General features: G+C 41.9%; 1 protein-coding gene and 1 long non-coding RNA gene across 14 annotated transcripts in view; one reads left to right on the forward strand and one right to left on the reverse strand.

Moving 5' to 3' along the window:
• Nucleotides 1–26,333, forward strand: part of SPATS2L (spermatogenesis associated serine rich 2 like) — a 142,701-nt gene that overhangs the window by 57,501 nt on the left and 58,867 nt on the right. For 3 of the 13 annotated variants that reach the window (XM_086897198.1, XM_086897196.1, XM_086897199.1), the window contains exon 1: nt 8,400–8,510. The exons of 5 other annotated variants lie outside the window; for them this stretch is intronic. The gene's annotated coding sequence lies outside the window, so the exon portion shown is untranslated. Of the gene's footprint in view, nt 1–8,397; nt 8,511–8,671; nt 9,130–26,333 lie in introns of those variants that run through there. 5 more of the 13 variants (XM_086897191.1, XM_086897192.1, XM_086897203.1 and 2 more) reach the window with 4 other exon arrangements.
• On the reverse strand, nt 5,176–5,534 carry LOC147652204 (uncharacterized). The gene is made up of 2 exons (XR_015289131.1): nt 5,491–5,534; nt 5,176–5,361 (listed from the first exon to the last, which is right to left on the reverse strand). It is a non-coding gene; the product is annotated as an uncharacterized LOC147652204 (long non-coding RNA).

Raw genomic sequence — 26,333 nt, forward strand, 5'->3', positions numbered from 1 at the left:
GAGAGTAGCAGGCTGTATTTTGTGCATTAAATCAAGTCACTGCACCTAGATGGATTTTGTTCTTGTTTTAGCCAGAGCGTTATTTTAAGCAGATGATTTTTTTTTTTTTTTTTTAAATTTTAGGATAACTTTCAACAGCCACTACAAGGTAAGTTTCCTGGTGGAGGGCAGTATTCTGTCCTCACACAGCTTTCCCATGCATCCATGGGTGAGGCACTTTCTGAGCTGGGACTTTCTCCTTGTTAAACAGACGTGCTGCTTTCCTAGTGCAGAGCCTTGGGGGCACTTTCCTTTTGCTTTTGAGGAATTTGGATTCTACACTGTTGTGCTTCTCTTCAGTCTTTTCTGAGATAAAGCCAATCTATGTTTGGCATCATTCCATATTAAACCTTAAGTTACCTTGGTAATTTCTGAATCACATTACTCACATATTTTCTGTTATGATCATTGGACTTCTAAAGCACCCTGCTGATTGATCAAATCTTGGGGGTTTATACCTTTTCGCTTCTTCTGTAATTACTATGTTTTAGTACTTTCCTTTAATTCCCTGTATGCTGTGTAACAACACTAAAGCTATAGTACTTGCATTTATTGTTTCTTCTGACTTGATTATATGTTTCTGTCTGTTGATCAGCCCTTCTTTCAAATACCGTCAGACATGTCACTGTCTGGACCATAATCTCAACTGCCAGGCTCCTGAGTTAGTAGTTAAATCATAATTTAAATGTGCCACTTTTGTTATTTACATTACTTCCCAGGTAAGTTTCATGTTGATCTTGAAACCACACTTCAAAGCACTCAATACTTTTTCTCGCTTTTTCCTTCTGGCTAGGATTATCTTGTGCAGATAACTTTAGATGTGAAGGAGACCAGAGTAATGTCCACATGCAAAGCCAGTCCTTGAGTGTGGTCCCTACTTTGCATGGCTGCCTGTTATATGCATTTTTTATTTACACCAATGTAAGTGCCAGTAAAAGACCCTTACACTACAAATGGCAGTGGAATACTTTGTTACCAGATTTGGTGTTTAAGGGAGATTGTCTTGATTTGTATGGTTAGTAAATGACATGGTGTTTTTTTGCATGGAGATTTTTGATTTAATTGAGCCTGGCATATTAAGAGCAGAATGTAAATTGTCATTTATAAACTCACCCAGCCCCATGGAAAAAAGTTCGAACTGTTGTAAATTATCCTTGATAGCAGAAAGTAGAGTAGGGCAGGGGCTGAAGTAGCATTTTGCACAGTGCCTACAACAGAACTCTTAACAGAAATTGGAATTGCTACACTTTTTGTGGAGCTTTTTTTCTTGTCCAGTGGTGTGAGAGAAAGGATTGTAAATAGTTTCTACTACAGATCATCTTGCACTGCAAAGCTTGGAAGCAGATCCACATCTTTTAGATGTCAATTTTTTCATCTGTCTTTAGTTCCCACATGAGATTAATCAGACACTATGACTGAATCCACTTTAGAGAAGTGGGACAACATTTAGAAAGTAAATAAATTAATTTAAAAGTCATGGTGCACAAACTAAAGATTGTCACAGAGTTGCAGCATTTGTACACCATATATGTAAAGCTGGAAAAGTCTGTCTGTGACTCAGTACTGAGTTTTTATGTTTTAGAGTTAGAGTCATATAAAAGAGAAAGGCTTTTTTGCTGAATTTTGTTCAGTCAGTGTGTTTGCTTTGCCATCAACACTTTGAGTTGGCTGTACATCTTTGAAAGTCAAAAGGGAAGAAGTAGCCTCTCTGTCAAAAGCCGCTCTCACAGACCCTCACTTACTTGTGCCTAGAAAGACAGGGCTGTTGGCTATAAAATGGAGACTGTAATGTTCAAAAGCTCTCATTTAGCTTATGAACTCTTGATTTTCTTCTCACAGTATCAAGTCCAGACAGAGGACAGCACTCTACTAGTGCTACCAGCTAATGGAAGTTTCCTGTTCTTCTGTTGCTGAAGTTCTGGGGTGGCCCAAGCCCTTTTGGAATATAAAGCTGCTAGATCAGACAGTGGCACAGTGCCCCTGGGTTTCTGAGGGTAGTTTTCTTTACAGGCAGGTGCTGCAGGAAAGTAACACAAGTAACACTATGACAAAGTCATCACTGCACTGGGGATGTTCACAGTTCAACTGCAGGCACCTAAGTCTAGTGATCATGGGGCTGAAGGCTCCTGCAGGGTCAGTGGGACACCTATGGCTCCCTGTCAGCCCAGGCCCTGAGGCTGCTGGCTTAGGCACTCAAGCTGGATGCCTGAAGCTAAACAACAAAAGTAGCCTCTTTAGCCCAGGGTCTAGTTCAACCACAGGGCAGGAGTCCACCACAGCTGTTAACAGAGGTACCTCTTTGGCTGTCTCCGGTGCTGAGAGCATACCAGCACTCTGAATGCATGATGGAACTCCTCAAAAAGATGAGCATTAACCTTTCTTCAGTATCCTGGAACTGCAAGCCATTTTCAGGAACTCTTCCAACCAACCACATTTTGTTTGTATGTTTGTTTGTTGGTTTGTTGGTGGGTATTTTTGAGATTGACAGAGTTGTCCCTGTATCTTTCCCCTCCTTTTTGGATGCTCCCTCAGGACCAGGAATTCTGTGGCCTCAAACAGTTCCATAAATAAATACAGAATAATTTTTTATTCCTATGCTTTTCCACCTATTGATGAATTAAGAGCTTGTGCAAAAAGAAAGAGAGGACCAAAGATACCGAGCCTCATCTTGCTCACACAGAATCTGCTGCTTTGCAGACTGCCCTTCTCTAGAGTCCTGGGAAACACAGTGAGGAAGAGGATGAGGTTGCTCACCCTGTGTGTTGCTCAAGCAAGAATGGGTGCCAAAGTCAGAGTCAAAATCCCAGGACCTGATATATATGGTGTATTGTTAGCCGTGTTTGTTTTGGGAGCTTTTGGTAATTTTTCTTCTAGGTTTTTGTCTCTCTATTTAATTATCCTTTTCATTACTGATTTCCTGACTTAATCTGAATGTGCATAAATCTCCACCACAGATTTATCATCTCTATAGAAATCGCTTTCAGAGTGGTTGTGCAGCTTCCCAGAAAAGGGACACCGTTGGAAATGAAGCTTTCAGATTCAACAATAAGGCCACTATTATGCTGATTTTTGCCAAGCTTTCCCTCACTTTTTTCCCATTTACTACAAGAGTGAGCTCAAGGCTTCTTTTTGTTTGTTTTTGAACTTCAGTCATTCTTAAGTGTTTACCACCCTGCTCAAGTCCACTCACTCTGAAACATCAGACACTAGAAGATACGGTTGTGTTGCTTCTGGAATCAGAAAATTCTCAGGTTCTTTTTTTTCAGCTGTATGTTTCTGTGAAGATTTTAACCAGCCTTTTTGCCAACCTTAAAAAAAAAAAAAAAGGAAAAAAGAAAAATATTTCTTAGAATATTGAATTCTGTCACAGTCCTTTGGGGACTTTGTATTTTTAAACAAATGTGAGATCTCAGAGAAGCAATTGAAATGATCTTTGATATAAATAATCTCATTGCAAAACAGATTTTTGTTTACACAGTATATAATCTGTATGTTCATAAGCATTTAATCAAATTCAGGTCTTGTCTGAGAAAACATAATGGCCATTGACTTATGTGTGGGTTGTGAATTATTCTTTCTGAATTTGACCTGCTTTGAGAGCTAAAAAAAGATACTGTCCTTCATTTTTTTTTGCTTGGGATCACACAGGCGAGTGGAGAGGCTTTTCTATTTCTAAATTTTTTCATAATGTTGAATATAAATTTCTGCTGATAACACATAGGAAGCCAACCTCTCTAGGGTTTTGGTCCACTGTGGCAGTCAGAATTTTTTATAGTTATCATGAATTTTTTTTCTTCTTGCCATGCTTACACTCTATATAATGCTCTTTGGGATTCCACCCAGGTCCCTTGATAGGATCCTCTGTCTTTTCTTTGCTTGGCTGCATGTAAGCATCTATCTCCTGAAGATATATTCCTGTTAATCACTTCTGGTGCCTCTCTTTGAACTTACTTCCTCTAACATTCCAGGTTTTAACTGCTATTAACAAAAGCCAGGATAAAATGTTATTATCAGTCCTTCTCCTGGCTTAAAAGACCCTTGTTATATTTATGCCCTAGATTAGCAACTGCTGCACAACGTGTAATTTGCTGTTTTCCATATCTTCACCCTCAGATCTGTTGCCAGACCACTGTGACTGTACTACTTTATTTCCAAATTTTTGTGTTGAATCAATTTTCCCTTGTTGTGAGCCAGAAAGAGTTTTGAGCCAGGGGAATTTCAACTGATTTAATTTGTTGCCAATTAACAAACTCTTAATCACTGATTCTGTTATTGAAACCAACAAACTAATACATATTTAGAGAAACACATCTCACTCCCTTCCAGACACCTCTCCTCCCTGCTCCACACCTCCTATTGCTGCTGCACGTGGCACACAGTCCCTTTGGGGAGTCAACAGACCTCACCAAATAGCAGGAGATGAGGCTTTGTAGTCAGTGCATTGGGCAGGACTCAGAAAACCTGTGCTTTATTTCTGCAGATAAGAAGTTCCCTGCACCATTTATTTCTTTGCTACTGTCTCTTATCTGTAGTCAGGAAAAATGGCAGTGACCTGCTTCAGGCAGTACTTTAAAACTGATTGCCAAGGAGCAGTCCAAGAGGATGTGGTGTTACTGATGCAATGAAGTGTTGGAGTCTGTCAGTCTTGTGGGAGCAGTAGGTGTTTGAAGGAGATAATGGAGATAAAATATATCCCTATGTAATTGTTCTAGTACCTTTGCTTTCAGTTGGCTCCTGTTCCATCCCTAGCCCTAAGACTGATCAAGTAGGACCAGATATTGTACCCATATCATATGTGAGGGGTGTTTTTCCCCTTCAAAAACAGTGACTTTACAAAGGCTGTGCTGTGACATCCCTCTGGATTGCTGCAGCTCATTATCTGATGTTAGAGTATGACATGTTGCTTTTCAAGGTCCTTTTCATGACAGGTCACCAGCTGTTAGAGCTTCAATAACAACTGGATCTCAGTAAAAAAAACCTTTAAAGAACTGGGGGGGTGTGGTGTGCTCTTTTTAACCTAGGTCATTTCAGTGGCCTGGATGGTGGGTAGGCTTCAAAAACTGAATAGAATAACAAATTACAGTGTCAGGATGGAGTCAGGGAGGCTGCAAGTGAGCAAGAAATCATTCAGACACCTTTTCTGCCAAAGTTACTATATTGTACAGTTACACCTGGAGTATCTCTTAATCTTTGTCATATACACTGAGGTCTGGAAATTCCTTTCTTCTTCTGCAGATGGCAAACTGAGGCTGAGAGAAATCAAATGAGTTGACTGGGTTCACATCAGAAATATGACCATGGTGGTGCAGGAAATACAGTGACCTAAGGATTTAATGCAAAATCCAAAGTTGATGCTTTGAGCAGGTCATCTCACTTCTAATATAGCCCAAATGTTCCAGCTAGGATGGTTAATTGTTGTTGCTTACCGTTTTACCTTTATCAGATACCAACCTCTACACAGAAAGTGAACCACTGCAACATGTGTTAACCATAAGGTTCATACTGCTATTTGGCATGACCAGAAGATAAGAACTAAACTCTGGGCAGCTGGTGTCCTCTTTTTGCAAATGTAAGCTCAGCATACAGTCAAATATGGTGCAAGTCAATGCAGATTTGCACATTTGCTGCAAAAAAAATTAAAAAACTGGTGGAGTAATGCTAAAATTCTTTCAATGCTGCTGTAGAATCTGTGTCACCTTCTCTGGAGATCACCTTCTAGATATTGGCCCATTATTTCCTAGAAAAAAAAGTGGGAAGACATTGCATCAGTCTCTGTATGAAGAGCTCCTGTTGCCCAAAGATTTGTTTGAGGCAGCCATTTGTGACTCCCACAGCAAAACATACATTATCCCTTTTATGTTCCCATTTCAGCCTCTACTTTCAGTTGCTGCGGATGGCAATTTCCTTGTGCCAGCTTTTGCATGCACCTGAAGGCTTCCCAAAGCTGTTATTCCTCCTCTATTTGTTTACAGCTGCCTAGTACTTAGTGGGGTTTTTTTTCACTGGTGTTTAGAACCCAGAAAACTCCCCCTCAAAACTGTCCATATACACCATTTCTCACAAGAGCAGTAGATGAAAAAAACAACCCTCAGGAGTTAATTTCAGAATACACAGAGTATAAAAACTTTATTGGAAAATACATTAAAAAGTAGACCACTTAATTTTTGTTTAACTTCCCTAAATAGATTTACAGTTCATCTGAAATAATTAACTTTAAGTCACCACTTTTTCAAAAGTCAGAAGTAAAGATCTGGAATGAAGTTTCAGTTCAGGTTTTTCTTCCTGCCACACTGTCACACAAAAAACCTAAGCTATTTCTGGCTGTTCTTATTTTTAGATTGTTCTTCATATACCATTTACCGTCATTGAAATTAATGAGAAAATAAAAGGAGTGACCTTTGACTAGGCACATACAGTTTATGCATGAGCTAAACAGCAGGATCCTTTTTTCATTCTTCTTTTTCCCACATTCTCTTTCTCCCTGCTCTCCCCCATCCAAATATAATTTGTAAAGCCTTTATAGCCTTTCATCCTGTGAGTCTCCACTGTGTTCCTTTGGATGAATCTCAGGTCCCTGATTCACATCAATTCTCTTGTGCTGAAAGGTCAGTGGCACCCTTGTTTTATGAATATAATCCACCATTCTCCTGAACTTCAGAATCGTTTCCAAACCTCCCAGGCAAAAATCATACAGCTCAGGGTGCAGACAAATGTTAGTATTATTGTAAAGAGCACTCTCCCTACAAATACAAGCCAAATACAAGCCTGGACATTCCAAGTTGCATTTTTTTAAAATAAACCAGTGTTTACTGAAGATCTGGCTAGTTTTGAAGACATGATTCCAATTGCAGACATAACTCTCAACCTGTGGCCTCACCGCACCATTGACTATGTAATTCACGCCCAGCTTTCTGCAGCAGGTGGACGAGTGTATTTGACAGATACTCAATGAAGCCACGGTGCCTGACTAGAGCAGAAGGTGCTCAGTGAGGTTTCCTGGGGCGCTGCTGTCGCAGTGAACCTTGCACCATCCAACTGTGGTTCCCTGCCAGGAGGAAACGCTGCCGGCTCTGCCTGGTTTGCAGCGTGGGTCAGATATGTTCTCGGTATAAGTTGCACCTTGGATGATTTTCAGTGCAGCGGTTTCTGAATCCTTGGTTGAAAACAGTAAGGCTCAAGTGCTGTCTCCAAACTGTGAGGGTGAAAGTTCATTTCCTGGCTGAGGGGAGGGAGTCAAATAGAGGTGTGGTAAGAACAAGAAAGTCCCACGATTTTCCAGTATTTGTGGCACTCATTGCTAACAAAAATTGGAACTGGTATGTGTTTAGGTTAAGAGAAATGCTTACAGCAGTGTAAGACATCGATGCTGATATTAAATCCAGTCTGTAGTTGTTTACGGAATTTTGGTGGGTTTTTGGTTGTGAGTTTTTTTGGTTGTTTGGTTGTTTTTTTGCTCCAAGTAGATGGTTGTCCCTCTGCATTTTAGTGTTTAAATTTAAGTGGATAGTTATGTATTGCTTCTTAATCTTTGTGTTAACAATTCTGACTGTATTTTATTTGCATCTTTTAGGTGGTGTTTTAAAATAGGGATTACTGAAAAAGTTGTGGTAAATTTTTGTATTCTCACTATTTGCCATGAGTATTTGTAGAGATTTACAGCATCACAGAATGGGTAAGGTTGGAAGGGATCACAGTGGGTCATCCAGACCAACCTCCCTGCTCAGGCAGGGTTATCCCAGAGTACAAGGCACAGGATTGTGGTCAGATGGCTCTTGAGTATCTCCAGAGAGAGAAACTCTACAGCTCTTGGGCAATTGGTTCCCATGTATGGTCACCGCACAGTAAAGAAGTTCTTTCACATGTTCATGTGGAACTTCCTGTACATCAGTTTCTACTCGGTGCCTCTTGTCCTATTGCTCAGCACCACCGAGAAGAGCCTGATCCATCCTCTCAGCACATTCCCCCACCCCCGCCATTTAAATATTTATACTCATTAATGAAGTCCCCTCTCGGTTATCTCTTCTCGAGGCTGAAATTCATTTGCTGGCCGTGATTGATGTCGCCTGTTTACTTTCACTTACGGAGAAGTTCGTGAACAGTTCCTTACAGGAGGCCCAGTGCTGTCCTTGCGCGTCGTGGGTGTTTTATTTGTGCCTGGCAGCGGGGTACACGTAAATCATGTGCCCGCGGCCGAAGCCAACCCCTGGGGCCGGGGGGCCGCTCTCCGTCCCTCACAAGCGCTGTGGCCCTGCGGGCAGCGAGCCCGGCACCCGCGCAGCTCTGCGGAAGCGCCGCGGGCCCGTCCCGGAGCTCCCGCCCGGCGGCGCCCCCGGCCCCGAGCCCAGCCCGGGGCGGGCCGGGGGCGGTGCTGCCGCGCGGGGCGGGGCGCGAGGCGTGTCCGCGGGAGGGCGGCGGTGCCACGGCCGCCACCGGCCCCAGCCCCTCCTCGGCCTCCGCCGCGGCCGCACCAGGTAAGGAGCCGCCGCCGCCGCCGCCGCCTCCCCTCAGCGGCACCTGCGCGGGGCCGCCGGGGGTTTCGTGCCGAGGGGTGCCGGGGAGGGAGGGGTGCGGCCGCCGCGGCGCTCCACCCGCTGCTCTTTCGCCTCGGGTCCCGGCGCCGAGCCCCGGCTGCGGGTGGGCCCCTCCTGGCGGCACGGGAACCGCAGCCAGGCCGGCCCCGGTCCCTGGACCCCGCCCGGCGTGCGCCGGGACCCACTCCGCCAGCGCCCGGGAGCCGCTCGCCGCCGCTCCCCCTCGGCCGCCGCTCCGCCAGCCCTCGGCGCCTCCGGAGCCCAAGCGGGGCTGGGCTGGGCTGGGCTGGGCTGTTCAAGGCTATTCGGTAACAGCCTCGGCCATAAATGATTAACTGCGCGCCCGGGGAGCCGGGTGTCGCCGAGCGCAGCCGCCCGTGCCCGGCGCGCTGAGCCAGCGGAGCGTTCGGTCCCGAACCGCCGCCGGGGGCTCTGGCACGGCTGGGAACGCTGCTGCCGGCGCCGCCACACCGCAGGGTAGGCACCGAGCTTGCCGTGCCTCGGCTGCTGTTTCGGCATAAAAACCGCCCGTTTGGCGTTCTTTTTTATCTCTGCCAAGGTAAAAGACCGCCAAGATGATGATGGGAGGGGGCGGGGGTTGTTACTGGTTTTGTATTTGGTTTAGGGTTTTTTAAGTCTTTGTTGTCTTTTTTACTATGCATTTAAAAAATTAGTTGGTATGGAATTCGTTGATAAGCAGTGGCAGCTGGCAGTACTCTTCTGTTCTCTATCAGAATGCAATGCCTCCTTTGTTGAGCTGTAAATTAATAGTGTAAGCTCCTTCCCCACCCTCAGCCTCATCACTTGGAGATGTGAATCACTTATTCTACCAGATTTGTTTTCTTTAGGAGAACTAAGAGGCACCACAGACAAATCCATCTGCTTCATTCCAGGTCACATTCCACTGGATTGATTTGGTTGGTTTCAGCTTGAAAATGTGCTTCAAGGCAGCTAATGATCTTCTGTGGGAAATTTTTTTTTAACCTTTAAATTTGAATGGCCAGTGTATGCAATAGGCAATTTTCATGTTTTCTTGGGCTCTTGATGCAGTTATAAAGTATTTTCCAAAATACGGTGATTCAGGGAGGTAAACTAAAAACTTTCTACACCAAAAGTGGAAAAAGCTGCTGCATGTAGAATACCAGGTTAACTAGAAATGTATTTGTACTGTCCATGAAAGAAATCCTGGATGGCAACCTGTTGAATGCCACTAACTAGAGGCTTTAAGCTGCTGTGAGTGGGACACTGTGCCCTTGCCACAATTGTTTCTGTGAGTGCAGTCAAACCGTGCAAATGCAGAATGATTTCCAGGTCAGAACAGGTTGATGAATTTAGTGAGGCGCCATCACAAACTGCTGGAGCTGAACACTGCTGCTAGGCTGTGAGTGCTCTCCCACTAATTGTGCTAGGGAAGTGGAAGGAGTTTGGCCCTTTGAGAGCAGCAGGATCTGTTAAATGTAATGAGACGCTAATCAAGATAAGGCTTGTACTGTGTCAGGTGCTGTATAACTGTGTAAGGAGGTAAGGTCACAACTCCAGGAAATTTACTGCATAAAAAAATGCTATGATTAAGATGAATTAAACTAAGTACCCTTCAAAATGTCCTCAGGGTAATCCTTAAGTGAAGGGTCTGTTTCCACAGTCCTTAGGCTGAGGCAGATGCCTGAGAAGAAATGTGCTTGAGAATTATTATGTTGGCTGACATACTGTAATGAGCCAAAGAATTGAACACAACATCTTTCTGTGTTGAGAGGTTTGATTCTGAATGTGGATCAGTTATTCTTATCTAGTCCTTCTTGCTCAAAGAAACGGAAACAAGGCTATGTCAGGACACCTTCCTGCTGTTTCCCAAATCTTAAGGAAATGCTTGTCTGGAGCTGAAATTAATTCAGGCCTGTTTTTAAGAGAAAGTACAAAGTTTCCAGTGGCCTACAATGTGTTTTATATTTTCTTCAAGTTTTTCTCTAGTAATTATGAAAGCACCAAACCTGTGCCTGTCAGCAATTGTAGATAGCCTGTATTTGGTATTATTCCCCACAAACTGTTATGTTTGTGTACCTTTTCACCCACACATATGGCTTCTGTTGGCATTCTAAGGGACTGTGTTTCCTGGTGAGTTTTCAGAGGCCACCCCTCAGATGTATTTAGACAGTGTTAGCAATGTTAGTCATGCAGAATACATAAAAACCCCACCTCAGTCATGTTCTCAAAACAATCTGCTGTGGTGCTTTACAAATCTAAAGGAAAGGTCAAACTCCACTTTTCATTGTGCACTGGAGGATAAAAGTAAAGCTGTAATGACTTGGAGCAGAACACCAAAGTGAGACTTTGCACGAAGATCTAGGGAATAAAAATAACAGTTAACTGTTAATTGTAGTTGATTTGTAGCTAATATCAAGGATTTTATTGTCCATGTTACTCTTGAGAATTATGGTTCCTGTCTGGTGTTACTCTCTCTGTTTTTCTGCACTGTTCTAATGCTTCAGTTTCTCTGTTCCTCTTGCCTTCCTTCCTCAGATGCTTCACCAGCTTTCTCAGTTTTCTTCCTCTAGTATAAAAAGAAACAGTAGTGAAGTACCTTTATTTTAGACTGGGCACCTTCTCCTGTTATAAGTTGTCTGAAAGCAGTGCTCCATATCATTATTAAATCAAAGAATTTGGATCCTGCACTTAGCTGAGATTAACAGGGGGCTTTGCACGTCACACCTCTATGCCCTGTGGATTCGTGAGCACCTTGAGCTTTAAGATGTGCGGCATTGTTTAGCTTCTACTTTGCATTGGCAAGAGCCTCTTTACAGTCCTCAGAACAGTAAGCTCTTGTTTGGGAGAGCATGAGATGAGGGGGTGTGTGTAGTTACCTTGGGGGTGTATTTATCATGGCAGGACTTTTACTTCCGATGTATATATATGGGAGTGGTATTGTGGCTGCTTCTTAGGACAAAAATTTTGGCCCTTGTGCAGTCTTGTAACATGCCAAGGAGCAGCTCCTCACCTGATGTAATTTGATAAGGTGGTCAGAAGAGCTAAATGTAACTGGCACCTTGACCAATGGTGTGTACAAAATACATTGTTTAGTTTCGGTGCCATTGTGGGAGCACAAGAAATATAAATTTTTGGATGTGGCAAGGAGTTGGGAGTGAAAACTGACACTTTTTGACTGTTTAGTTTCATGGTATGTGGGTGGAACATACTAGGAAGAGGACAAGTCTGTCAGCTCTAACTCTTGTTTCTGAATGGAAGTGCAATAATTCCCTTGTTCTGGGTGTGGGTTAGAAGAAATCTGTTTTAGGTTCTTATCTTCCACTGTTGTTCCTGCTGGAGGTTTGTCCATCTGAAGCTTGTTCAGAAACTAATGAAATCATGTGTGCAAGTCCCATTTTGAATGTGTGTGCGCCTTTGCATGTAAAATCTGGGAGCTGAAGTGTCATCAGGGTAGATGGAGAAGTAAAACATTTTTTTCTTCTGGGAAGTTTTTGGCAGTTGTAATTAACTTTCGTTTTTTGTGAGTGACTTCAGAAACAGACTTCAAAATTAGAGTATAGTACTGGCTTCTCAGTATAAAAGAAGTCTTTTTCTTGAGTTTGCCATCTTATACTTTTTGGGTGATGCCAAATTTGCTCAATTACTAAAGTGACTATTAAGCATCAGTGACAATGGTTTCACTTAATATCCCAGTACAATTACACTTTTACTAGATGTTGTACCAGGAAAAGCTCCTGATGATTTTCTGTTTATACAATAGTGCTGCAGACCCTAATTAGTGTTTGGGAATAAAGTCAAAACTCTGCAAGTGTTTTAAGCTTCTCTTGTAAAACAACAATAATATAGAATGCCAGCCCATCTTTTTATAATACAAAAGAGGCTGACAATATGCTCTGTATGTACATAGTAGGAAAGGACTGTGGCATAACATTTTCAAAGCTTGTTCTTTTCTTGGTTTGCTTTTAACTGAAGTTCTGCAGTTTCTTCAAAAGCCATGAGTTACAAATGAATCTGCAATACTTTGTGACTCCGTGTCCTTTCCTTCAGACAAAAGGCCCTTTCAAACTACTGTGGAACAGTCACTGATTTTCATGTGGTCATTCAAGAAAAGGATAGCGATTGGCCTTCATAATAGGCCTTTCAGTACTCTCTCGAGTGGTTTGCTGGCTGAAAAAAAAGCCTATGGCAGTGTACTGTGTCCAGTATTTAAATTACTGACAAATCTAATCTCCCAAGTGTTGGAAAGGTGAGTTCAAATGGCAAAGAAGCCTCACCTGTTTGTGAATACCAGTGTGCTGCTACTCAGAGTTGGGGACAGATTTTGTCCTGTGTGAACTGGTACAGTTTTATTTGATTTCCTTTGACTGAAGGTCTGGTTGGGTTTTTTTTTTTTGTTTTTTTTTTAAAGTGGTAACTTAAGCCTGGCGTTACCATAAACTGCATTTTTGAGAGGGTTGCTGCTGTTTTATGTCCTGGGTGGAGTTGAGCAATGTTATCTGTTTGTGCTATGCATAGCCAAGGGAGCTGTGAGCATGATTTCTTGGAAGGTGACTCTCCTTGAAGGTTGTGGGTGTGTTTTGAGTTGGCATTCAGGAAGCTGCTGCCACTATTGTGCTCAGTCTCACAGAGTTATCTTTCTGTGCTGGTAAAGCCAACCTGCCTGGCAGCATTTCAAAATAAGCACTTTGCATTTGGGGTAGGTGGAGTGGTGTTTGTTCGCCCAACCTTCTGTAAAACCCGTGCAAGAGTTTATGGTGATTGACTGAGTCTTACCTGGAACACCACCAAAAGATATTGTTGGTGCTGTGAGACATTTCCAAATCAGGATAGCTCTTCAGGATCTTGGCTAATTTTATTAGAAATGTGTGCAGTACTTGCCCTGAAGGTTCAAACCTGGAGTGTCTGCCTGAGTGCTGACTGTTGCACCTGGCTTTCATTGCTGCAGAAGAGTGGTTCATAGTGGCAGATCAAGACTTGAAACTTTCTTAGTCGTTAGGTACAACTGCCAATAAAGAGTATTTGGTCTCTGGATGGCTTGAAGCTCAATCACATACTCAAATGGTTGTTTTAGACTAAATTACTTAGTAATATAAAACCAGCTTTGAGTATGTACTGTCCAACACACATCCAGTTTGTGGCTTCCTCTTCTGCACTACACTTGAGTTATTCCCTTTTAGTATCTAAATTACAGTGCTGTGTATGGTTCTCTGTGTAAAATTAAATGCAAGAAAACCATTGCACATGCAATTTGGGTGTGGTGGCACTTCTCAGAATGTGTTGAGAAGCTGTGGTTTGTGGTAGCAGTGGAAAACCTACAAGTCCCAAAATGTCATCACTGTGGGACTTATTTCTGTGTCACTGAGGGAATAACAATTTTATGCAGTAATACTAGCCTGTGTAGAATTTGATTTAGTGACCTTTAGGGCAAGGTCTAAATGAAACGTTGCCTTTTCTGTGTTCCTGTTTTCCATTAATAACTTTGTTTTGGCTAGAAATTGTTTTGAATTGGCTGGTTTGTGAAGGTGCTGTCATGATGTTGTGCTTTGGTGTTAGAATTGGAGCTTGTGGTCCTTGCGCTGGGTATGTTGGATGAGGGATGGTGTGGGGATAGACTGCACAGCTTTAAGGTGTAAATAAGCTTCATCATCTGTTCCCACAGCTAATGAGGTCTCCCATGTGCTGCATGCACTTTATTACTACGATAGAAGAAGGAAACCTACTGCTCGTTAAAATTCTTGAGGGTTTCTTCCTCTACAATAACCAAATTATGTTGTATACAAACAGAGTGGAAGCCAAAAAGGACTGGATAATTCATCTGGCCAGCAGAAAGGCAGCCAGGTCTGAAATGTAAGGAAAGAGCAGGAGAAAGGAGTCAAAATACCAGATGTGTGCTGTCAGGTGCACAGAGCCCTAGTGCAGGTGGGGCAGGAGGTGCCCTGAAGAGATCTGAAGTATGAGGCAAGTACAGATGAACTAAAGCAGCTGCTATGTAAGAAAAGTGCCTGTGGGCTTGTGAAGAGAGCAGAAGGTGGTGGTTGGAAGAAGCCCTGGTAGCGAGGAAGACTGGGCTTTTTGATACGAGATGATCCAAATTGTGTGTTATTGGGTCTGCATCACCACATGGCTGGTAGCCACACAAATTTTTACTGTTGTGAAAAACGCAAGCCCCTCACATGTCTGAAACAGGTGCAGTCTACATCCCCTGTAGCTGAGTTTCTGGGGAAGAGATGTTTTAAACTTAGGTCCTGTCAGACCTTTACTGTATTGGCAGTTTTGCAGAACTTTGACGTGAGTAGGAGTTTGGTTCTATGTCCTTAGCCAAGAATATGACATGAGAGCCAGCTGTGGAGCAGGCTGCAGCAGTGTGCTGCTGTTTGTTCCACTGAGTGCTCAGCCCTGAAACTTCTGACTGTTCTTTGGGAAGGTTCAGAGTCACAGGGTCTTTAAGGATGAAGGGTACTCTATAATAAGAAGTGTTGTACTTTTATTTTGTAGTAAAAAATCGTAGTAAAGAGAGTAAACCTACAGAGCTAAGGACGTTCTGAACAAGGAAAGCTGTTTGAATGTGGATACCATCCCTGGAGGTGTTCAAGGCCAGTTTGGGTGAGGCTCTGGGCTACCTCATCTAGTGATTGACATTCCTGCCTGTGGCTTAGGAGTTGGAGCTATGTGATCTTTAAGGTCCCTTCCAACCTAAACCATTCTCTGATTCCATGATTTGGCAGTCTGGGAAGTCACTCTACTGTTGCATAATCTGGCAAGGGATGGTTATGTGTGTAAATTCATCAGTTGTACTACCATGAGTACAACAAGGATTGCAATGAAGATGTGACTGAAAGGGGACCTCATTAATGTGTATAAATATCTAAAGGGAGAGTCCTAAGAGGATGGAACAGGCTCTTCTTGGTTGTGCTGAGCAATAGGACAGGAGGCAATGGGCAGAAGTTGAGGGTTTGCAAGTTCCATGTGAACAGGAGGAAGAATTTCTTTACTGTGCAGTGACTAAGCACTGGAACAGGTTGCCCAGAGAGGGCGCAGAGTCTCTTTCACAGGAGATGTTCAAGAACTGTCCAGACCTAATCCTGTGCAGTGCCACATGCTCTGGGGTGGCCCTGCTTGAGCAGGGAGGTTGGAGCAGATGACCCACTGTGGTCCCTTCCAACCCAACCCATTCTGTGATCTCTTGACAAAGAATGATGGGTTTGTGTTTTCTCTGCTTCTGGAATGAGTTTGACACATGGACATTTTAAACGCCTGTTCCTCTCTCTGAAGTTAACCTGTATACAACCATGATTATTTTGTACATTACCTTACAGATGAGGAAATGTTAGAAATTTTTAGGTGCTGTCTCAGTGTTCGATTTCCAGAAACACTGAATGCAGTCAGGTCCTCTAAACATCAACCTGTGAGTGAATGTTGGTGTCTTCTAAAGCATTTTAGTGAGAATTGCTAAAAAGCAAAACATGGTTTCTTAAGCTGTAACAAGGGACTTCTTTAATGAAAGAGGGATCATCTTGTAGTTGCAAGGTCTACTAAACTGCAAAAAAGGGTTAGTTATTATCATTGTTGCCTCATATTAAAAGAATGCAGCAATGTAATTAGTTAACCTGAACTGCACACCTTTAAACTACTGTTCACTATTTTAAGTGAATAATATCTTCTTCCATCTAGAGAGATGCTTAGCCTTGTATTAGATGTTTTTATGAATTAAAAAAGAAAAACCTCAGGATTGCTGTTACTGATGACAAAAAGACATTTTGTACCATGGTATGGTACTTACTCTGGGCTGAACTTGACCTACCAGGCTGTGCATCCTCACTGAGCTGGCTGTGAAGTCAGAGCCCAGCTCTGCAGAAGTGGTTCAATAGAGGGAAATGGTCAAACATGTGATAGCATGGGCTGTTTTTCTGCAATGCCAAAAGACCTGGACAAGGACAACTCATTTTGAAATGTCAGTGTGTAAGGTCAGGGTGTGCTGAGGGTGCTTCCCCATGTATATGGGAGCGAGGCTTCTGCAGAGCTGCATTCCTTCTCCAGGCCTCTGGCTGACATGGGGAACCGCTGGAGCTGCCGCCAGCTGTCAGCTGGGCTGCTTTGCAAGGGCTGTTGCTGAATGTGCTGGTTTCATTGGATTTTCTTTTTAAACAAATTTGGTACCACAGTCCATAAAAGGCTTTGCCTTTTCCTTATTTGGGATTTTTTTCTGGAAGGGACCTCAGGGACTCTGGTGTGCTACATTTTGGGACACATTCAGTTTCCAGTACTGATCACAGAGCTTTGGGAAAGAATCTGCTGTTAATTGAAATAGAAAATAGAGCAGATGGACTCCTTAAGAGACAGGCCATGCATCATTAACTGTCTGTGTTAATACAAAGGTAGAAATATCTGTTCATGGATTACAGTTTAACACCCTCTACGTCCAAAAAACAACCAGCAACACAACCACAGAAAGTTCCACCTTAATATAAGGAGGAACTTCACTGTGGGAGTGACTGTGCACTGGAACAGGTTTTCCAGAGAAGTATTCAATATTTCTAGAAATATTCAGGAACTGTCTGGATGCAGTCCTGCACAGTGTGCTCTGGGATGACCCTGCCATCAGCAGGGAGCAGGGAGGTTGGTCCAGATGACCTACTGTTGTCCCATCCAACCTTACCCAATCTGTGACTCTGTGAAAAGAAATAATCATCTCTTATTTTCAAATTTGATAATTCTCCTTTTAATCCTCAGCTTTTACAGTGTGCTGTATTCCTGAGCATACACCAGGAGTTGCTTGTCTGGCTTCTCAAGTTCATAGACTTTGGTAGTTCATTAGAAGTCTACTTATGCCCTGAGGCAGCTGAGAAAATTTTAGTATTTAGTGTACTGGTGATCAAGGTGACCATGAGGTGGTCAGGCAGTGTATGTGTTTGAAATCTGCAGCTGTGGATGTTGAGGGATTTGCTTACAAGTGAAAGCTTCAGTTGTTCATACCGAGGACTGGATTTATGGATGATGTTGAGCAGAGTCCCCACCATGCATGTCCATCTGTGAAAGTTAGGAGACTTTGGAAGCAAGAAAGATAGGTTGTAGTTACTGTGTGCCACTCATCTCTTCTACTGAAGCAGCAAATATCTTGGGAAATAAAATGGAAAAATAAATAACATCAGTGTACTATAACTTTGCAAAGCTAAAACAAACAGAAGGCTGATAAAGCAGAGGTTGGGCTGGAGATGGCAGCTTAGCCACGTGGTTGTAATGTTTTCTGTGCAACTTTGTCATTAAATGGAATGCTACTTTTTTTAGTGGACCATAAAATATTCAGACCATTGCTTGTGGGTGAGTGGTTATTACTGGAATAAACTTTACTCTTGGTATCTCAAAGGCACTTGGTGCAGAGGTGCCAAGTCATAGATCAGTTGCTGAGGCTCAGTGTCAGCAGTAAATTCGTGTTTGTTCCTAGGAAAGTAAAAGCAGACATGAATTCAGAATAAATGATCCTTATAGATGCTATGCCAATAAAGTGAGGCAGACTCCAGTTTGCTTTAACAAAGGCTTTATCTGAGTTCCCTGAAGGCATTCCAGATTTGCACCAGCACCTACTTGCTTTTGTCCAAACTTACGAGCAGAATAGAAAACCATACTGTATTTTTGCTTTCTTTTACCCAGATTGCTTCATAACTAAAATACTGACGCAAGCATTTCAGCTGAAACCCAGGCCAAAATAATTTAAATTATCAGTGAAACAGTCTAAGTTCCAGTGTGAGAAATTTGCTTAAAAACTTTGGGTGTTATTTTGTTATTTGTATGTCATTCCCATGAAAAAGCTGCATTGATGAACAAATTCGTTTTTCATTGAACCTTCTGTATCAGGGCTGTGAGAGCTCTGTGTTTTCCTTTGTGATGTGAAATACCACATGGGAATGAGATCTCATTTACACTCATGGCTGAGTCTGACCAAGATTCCCTGGGTAATCTTGCTCCTCCTTCCTATTAAAGCTTCAAAAGAGGCTAGAGTTATATTTACATTTGTGAATTGATTTCATCCTTCTTTTTTTTCATTATGATCCCACTCTTAGAATCTGAATGCACAAGACAAGAGTATTTCTCCATTCCAGGTGGATAAGGATTGGAGTTTTATATGTCTAATCTCTGCTGTACAAGTATTCTTTGTGATTGTGTTCGGCTCACGTAGGACTATCAGGAAGAAGTGTGAAACTGCTTAGGTGATGGTAGTCTGGGAGTTCTTAATCCTCCTCCTGTCCACACATCAAGGCAACAACAATGGAGTGAAGTGGAATTGTACTTGAGGATCCATTGCTGCTGCCATGCTGGGCCCTGGCATAGTGCTTTCTTTCTGAGCAGGATGCAGTACCTCTTGCAATGGGTGATGCAGAGTGTATGTCGCTCTGCTGGGCTACTTCCTGGTGAAGATTCCCAGGAGGTACTCTATTCTTTGAATCTCACACACTTAACACTGTTGCAAAGGCACACTCAGCACATGATGTTGTGTTGACAAACAGTTCTGCTTTTCACAGTTGTGATGTGATGTTTTTTCAAAAGCCCAGCCATGGTGGCAGTAGACCAAGTTCCCTGATGCCCCCTTTTGTCTGTGTCCAAATGTAACTTTCAGGGGACATCTTTAGATGTGGTCTCTACTTGGGGGCTTCTTGATGATTTTAATACTTATTTATTGTAACCGTTGATATTGGGTACTGCACAATGAAACCCAATATCAGCTAGATGTCAGTATGAGGAAAAGTTGAAACCTGTTTGCAGGGTTGAGCTTTTTAATGCACTCTGTGACTCCCAATAGCTGCCTACTGTGTGTCTTAAGCACATATCTGCTACAGCTGGGCTGCCTTGCTTTTGGTACTGATCTCACTGTCTTACCTGTGAGACCAAGGTGCTGTCTGCTGGATGGCAGCCTAAACTCAGTATCCACAGCCTTGATGGATCCACCACACATTGGTTGTGTGCAGTAGTCACCCATTGTCTCCTAAAATAACCCCTCATTCACTTTAAAGCTTATGCACTCAGACATATTTTCTCTGCCTCTGCTTATTTGAATAAGCAAATAATTTTAACTTTTTTAAAAAAGTGTAATTTTCATGCTTTTCTTTCTCAGAATATGATTATGTCTTGAAATGTTTGTACAAAAATACATAGATTGACCTAATTATTAAGAAAATGTCTACTTTTGTTTTGGAACAGTTTAAAAACCTGTTTTATAAAATGCTGAATAAAAACCATCTGACAGAGTGAGGGCACAACTGATTTTGCTTAAGTGTGGCAAGTAAGAAGTATTGCTTCCTTCAGAAGCTTGTCTCCTTCTGTTGGGAGGCTGAAGACTGATTACATGGAGGATGTGCCAGTTTGAAAATAGTGCTGATTGCACTTGCATGGAAAATGAGTTATTTCAGCTGTTTTTCATTGCAGAAGCTGTAAAATGCTTGATTGTTCTGATGTGCTTTTCTGTCCAGAAAATAACATTGTGGAATTAATTTTTTTTTATTTAGTTATACTTTATCATCAACATTTAGTTACAAGGTTGTGTTCTGTGTAAATGAACATACTCAAATTTATGTGGGTCCACAGTGATACTTCTAATAAATCCATGGATGTAATTTTTAATTTCTTAACAGTGATGTAGTCTGAGACCCAGTATTTTTGAGTTCCCAAGTCTTGGTAAGTGGAAGCTCTGCTGACAGATTGACCTTCCAAAAGTGGCAAGTAAAACTCACAGTGGATTCCCAAGTGGCAGCAAAATTAATTTCATTGGGAGGCAATTTTCACACTGAGGCTTGGAGAGTCCACAGATTGTACAGAATATTTTCCTCACTCTCTTCAGAATCTTGTGGACCCTGGAGTAAACAGAAATGGAGATCTCATAGCTCCTCTAGGCACTGAACACATCCTGGTTCATCAGGGTATCAGCAATTGGCTTAACTAGGGCTTTCCAGGTTTGTGGTGTTGCTTGGTTACCATAATTCCCACAACTCTCAAATAAAGAAAGTCAAGCAAATGTGAAAGAAAATCCACCTGGTTTCTATTTATGGGCTAGGCTACTGTACAGCTCCAAACAAAACAGAATTGTAAATCCTCTACAGCTTCTTTAATGGTTGTTTTTTTTCCTCAAGTATTCCACTTGGCTACTCCCAAAGGCTTTCTCTTTTAAATATGTTTTGTATTGAACAACTGCTGGGATTCAGCACAAACTTGTCTAGCTCAGAAGCTGGACTCTTCACAAATTATGGCTTGTGTTATCAGCCAGTCTTGGGAGCTCTGGCTGGGATACCTTTTCAGGTAGACTTTATATGCATCCTTAGGACAGGGCAGAGCAGGAAAATCTTTGCTTGGAATATGTTAGGGAGTATTTTCTTTAGTAATGATGATAGTGAACTATCATAATCATTTGGCTAAAGATGTCATGTCAATTTTTTAATATTTCCAAATGTAGCTTCAGAAGTCCTCACCTGCCCTTAAGGGGAATAATTTTGGTGTGCGGGCTCGTGTGTTTCAGGGAAAATTCTCATCTTAATTTCAGTTAGCTGATCTTGACCAAGTCCACAGACACTGAGAACTTGATTATAGCATATATGTCTTGAGTAGCTGTTCTCTTGCTATCCCTGTTCCACCAAAGAGTTCTGCAAAATGAAAGGTACCCTTTTTTTAATCACTTCCAGGCTGAGATAGATAACTTTTAAGACAGTCATTCTATTGCTGTGTAACAAATCAGTTTAAGTTGCTTTTCATGAAGTTAACTCCCAAAATAAGGCATTTTTGGGAAATTGTGGATGAGTTTCTTAGTGAAGAGAGCTTTCCATAAGCCTGCTAGGGTCACAGACAGTGTACCTCATTATGATACAGTTGGTTACAGAAACCCTCTTAGTTTTTCAGAATGGAGAAAACTAAAATTAATAGAGCTATCTGTGAGTCAGAGATTGAGGGAAGACAAACATATCCAAGTGAAACACAGCTTTTTTTTTTTCCCCAGCTGTGGAAAAAACTATCCCCATCTATCAGAAGAACGGTATGTATATGAAGTAGACATCAATTCTTGTAGGAAGTAGAACTTGTGTTGCCCTGTGTTCATTGTCTGAGAACTCATGTTTAAGTGGGGCCCGCAATTCAGTCCTCTTACCATTTTGGGCTTCCAGTGGGTCCAGTTCTTCTAAGAACAGTGGAGAGATTTCTCATCTGGTGAGATACCAGGTGTTCAGTGGTGTGATGTTGAAATTCTAGTATCATCTGGCTCATCTATGTGTTACAGATCTATTCTTGCTCCGGTACTGTCAGGAGGAATTGGATTAGGCCCGTAATGATTTGGGAGTAAATTGTTGACTGATGTTACATTAGGAGGAATAAGAGACTGAAATAATGAGAGATGACTGGTAGGAGAGAGAATAAAGGTGCTTACAGACAGTTGAACATGAATCCTATAATTTACCCAACTGTGATATCATTGTCTGACTTGTGTCACTGAACAGAAATCTGGTATAGGATGAGAGGTGGTTTGGTCCTGAAGCTTTTATTTGGTTGTTTCCCAATCCTAATGCCAACAGATTCTTTTGCTATACAATCTCTGGCAAATACCAGATGAGGCTAGTTTTGGACAGAAAGCCCTCTGCTGCTTTACAGTCATACACATCTCTTGTTGCAGTAAGAGGTGCACGTTGTAAATGTGGATACGAACTGTCCTCTGAAGGCTGGATCCTGCTGAGTGTGCTTTGCACTGCATGCCCTGGCCGGGGTTAGAAACTTCAGTGCACAAAATGGAGCATCTTGGGTTAAAGGCAGGCAGATTTCAGCTTTGGAAGTTGTTGTTACTAATTGACTGATACTGACAGGATCTTACTGTCATTGAAGTATAGCAGCGACAGACAAGGAGAAACCCTGATTTACTTTGACTACATCAGAATTTACAATCTCTGTTGGGCATAAGGTTGAGAGTGGATGTCTTAAGGTCTGACTGTGAAAAGTTTGTTTTCCATGTGCTAAACAGCTGCGTTGGCAGTTAGGAAAATGTGACTCACTAGCTAGGCCCAAATCAAAACCCAGAAAAGGGCCAAAAATCCCCAAGTGCCATAATCAACAAAATCTCACTTTTTTATGTGTGGACCAGCAAGCGATAAATAGCCTTTGCAGTCATTCATATCAACATTCAGAGGATCCCCTGCCTTGTGCTGATTTTCTTCTCACCTCTGTGTTCCATCAGTGGCCTCACCAAAGAAATACCCTGAAATGAAAGCTAGCTTATCTATAGTCCAATGTTTCCTTTGTTATCAGCATTCATCTCAGCACACTGTGCCTCTGATTCCTCTATAAACCTAGCTTTTAATATTTTTTTTAAAAATAAGCAAAAAACAAGCCAAATCAGAAGCCAAACAAACTATTCTTAACAGACTGACAGCTTCCAGTTAATTGCAGTGCTACTATAGCTACTATATACAATATGGGATATATTTAGCACAGTATTTTGCACAGGTGTGCCAGTCCTATTTGTATAGGGTATTTACTTGGGAACGGAGGGATTGCAGGTTATGTTTGTTGTTAGGGTCCAGAAGGCTCATGGGTCTTCAGTGGAATTAGAAAAGTGCAGTGTTAGAGTTTTTGAGTTCTTCTGTGTGATGTGTGTGTTGTGAAATGCCTAGGTTAAGGCTGCGGTCAGGGTTAGACATCAGAAGAAAAGGGATCAAAGGCCTTGTTTTACTCTTCTGAAGAGTAAAGATTCCTGTACAATGAGAACTCCAATCTGTAGTGTTACATAGCTCATGTTACGCTTTGATTCTGCTCTTTAGGTTCACTAAGTGCCATGTCACAATGAATAGCTGTTCTATAGAAAATAAATAGATTTAAACTTTGTGTCTGGTTCTTCTGTTGTCACATATCACATTAATACTACGATTAGGGAACTGTCAAAAAAGTCACAGCTCAAGATGGGTATGGATTAAAATGCTTGGTTTATTTGTATGTTCTGCTGGGCTGTAGCACTGTAATGAGCACAGATTCCTGGCAGGTATTTGGTCTTATGTTGGTTTTGGTGCAGTTGTTTGTTATGGAGCTCTGGTGTATGTGCAATTTAGTGACGTGATATCTAAAGCTCTGCTTTTTCCTCTTCATACTCTGCAGGTGGAGGACAATGTGTCAAAGGTTCTGTGAGGGGATATCATGTCGTCTCCATGCACGTGGCCTTCATTGGCCATGGGTCTGCCACAGAGGAATATGGGCCACTGTTTTTCAGTCTGTATTCTAAGGCCTGCAAAGTAGTGACAGCATGCCTTCCCATTTCAGGGTCTTTTTGTTGTTTGGGAATAAAAATCACTTCAAGAATTGACCTTTCATTATCCTGGGAAATTACCTTGAATATTTGCACGTTAAACAACAGTATTTTCTGTGATGATACATAAGTGGAGTAAGTTTCCTTTTTACTGTTGTACCTTTACTCTCGATTTCCTTTCTCCGCCCTTGAGTCATTTTTTCCTGCGTACTGTTTGATAACATGTCATGGCCCATTGAGTAAAGGCAAAGTGGTGATTTAGGAAGGTGATCAAACTGTGGAAGGATGTCCTATAGAGTAAGGTAACACATCTAATTTGGTCAAATTTGATAGATGTAGTATTGCTTAGAAAGAACAAATCTTTACTGCACCCAGTAAAATGGGGAGGGTTTATAATTTTACATATAGTGTACAGTTGGTTGTCTACTTTGTTACTTGATGGTGGTGCAAAACAAGAACTTTGGACTTCAACTTTTTGCTTATGTTCTTTTGTCTTTTAGAATATTTTTTAATAATAGCTCTCAATGGGCAATAATTATAATTCTAGCTTGAATAATTTCATACCAGTGACCATATTTCTTGACCACATCAATAAATGGGATTCTGACGTTATCTATCACTTTCTTCTTCAAATCTTGTGAAATTCCAAAGGACAAAAATTATCAAAAGAACTCATTAAGCAGGAGGAAAAAATATTTTTTTTAAGTTATAAAGCTCTTCCCATTTGACTTTTTCAGGTTTTAATTTTCCAGTGAAGCTGGAGATGATTCTCCTCTGTAACCTTGGCTGAAGAAGATCAAAACTAGGGTTTAGCAGGTGGTGTGATGCAGGAAAAAAGAAGAATCACTAGGGTGCCTCAGTGCAATAATGTCCATGATCTGATCTGCTGTGTTTAAATCCTGCAGACTACAGGCAATGCTGGAAGCAGTTAAATGTCTGTATGGTGGTGTAAGAAATGCAGTAGCTGTTAGGAATGTTGCTGTCTTCTCTGTTTTGATTCGGGTGCTCACTGGACAAAAGGGATGAGTTCTCAGCCCTTCCTTGTGTCCCTTTGAGGAAAATGGCCAAATCTTCCCCTTGCTTGCCCCAAAGGAAAAACTCCTGGTAGGCCCATCACATAGGCCTCCTTCCCAGTGCTTGGCTGGGGTATCCTGCCCAAAGGCAAGGAATTGGGTATGCTTCCCTCACCAGGTTTCCAGCCCTTCTATATAGCTCATGGATCTGTGCCTGTTGTGTAGATCCCAACACCCAGAAGTGCTCTTTAACACTGACATGTGTGAGTACTTGTATTTCTTCACTGAAGCATCACATTTTAAATTGCTCTATTCATTCCTTTGATTTTGAACATAACTGTGACTCAACAAGCCATGCAGAAATGTGTGTTTAGATTGTAATGGACTTTGGGACATAAGCTGTGAGAGTCTTTGTTGTGGGAACCTTTGCCAGGTGAAGTGCTTCAGGGAACATCTGGCTGTTTTGGATGCAGAAACAATTAAAAGCTTTCTGCCTTGTTTTAAACTAAAACCTATGATGCTGACAAGACTTTTAGAGTCTAAAATTCATTTTGGCCTTGGCAAAATATGTAGTTTCAATAAGGATAAAATGAATAAAATATGACAGCAGTCACACACTTCTAGTCTGTACATAGAGTGAGTATTTTCTAGTACAGAAGGGAAAATTTGTAAAGACAATCCAGTCATAGTGGCTTAGTAGAGGCTGATTTCAGCAGTCAGGATGTTCAAAAATGCTGCAGTATTCTCTTAGCATTAGCTGAGGGACTGCTAAACAGATCTTACTGCAAAGCAAACAAGGACCAGTGTGCAACTCACTTAATAGTTGCCAAAGAGGAATAATTTCTATCTGGCATGCATGGTAAACCATAGACCATGACTGCCTTGTCCTCACAACTTCACAAGAGAATAGAAAACTTAACTACTTCCCTGCACTAATGAAATTGGGAGATCAGTTTCCATTCATCCGTGTATGGGTGTAAACAGGCACTCAGTTTTCCATGTGGTTGTGTGTCTTTAACTTTGGGGACAATTCCTCTGAAATTTATATGCAAATCAGCAAAGGCCTTGTATTGCGAACAAAGTGCTGGTGTCACTCTTTGGGTTTCCCTTTGTTTCATCTGAGTTAGTATTCTTGAGATGATAATGTTGTTTCTGGAGAGTGACCACAGTGAAACTTCACTAGTGCTGCTCAGAGGGGTTTTTGATTAGTATGTGCTGCATTACTGTAACTTGCACCTACAGCTCTCTTGCATTAATGATAAAGTAGTTTTTGTTGCTTAAGTTTATCTTTCTGCACATCTCATGTGCTGACTAGTTTGAGCTTAAAGTATGTGCTTTAAAAATGGGTTTGTTTCAGGAGTGGATTGTATGTGTGGTCAGAAATGGGACTAACAACAAGGCTTAGGTGATGGCCTGAGCTTTCATGGCAGTGAAGATAGGCCGTTAGGAAAGATAAGCCCTGTAAAACAGGTAAGGGCACCCCCATGTGTTGAGCACAGTAGTAAAGGA

The sequence above is a fragment of the Cyanistes caeruleus genome, chromosome 7, assembly GCF_971803275.1.
Source record: "Cyanistes caeruleus chromosome 7, bCyaCae1.hap1.1, whole genome shotgun sequence".
Classification (NCBI taxonomy): domain Eukaryota; kingdom Metazoa; phylum Chordata; class Aves; order Passeriformes; family Paridae; genus Cyanistes; species Cyanistes caeruleus.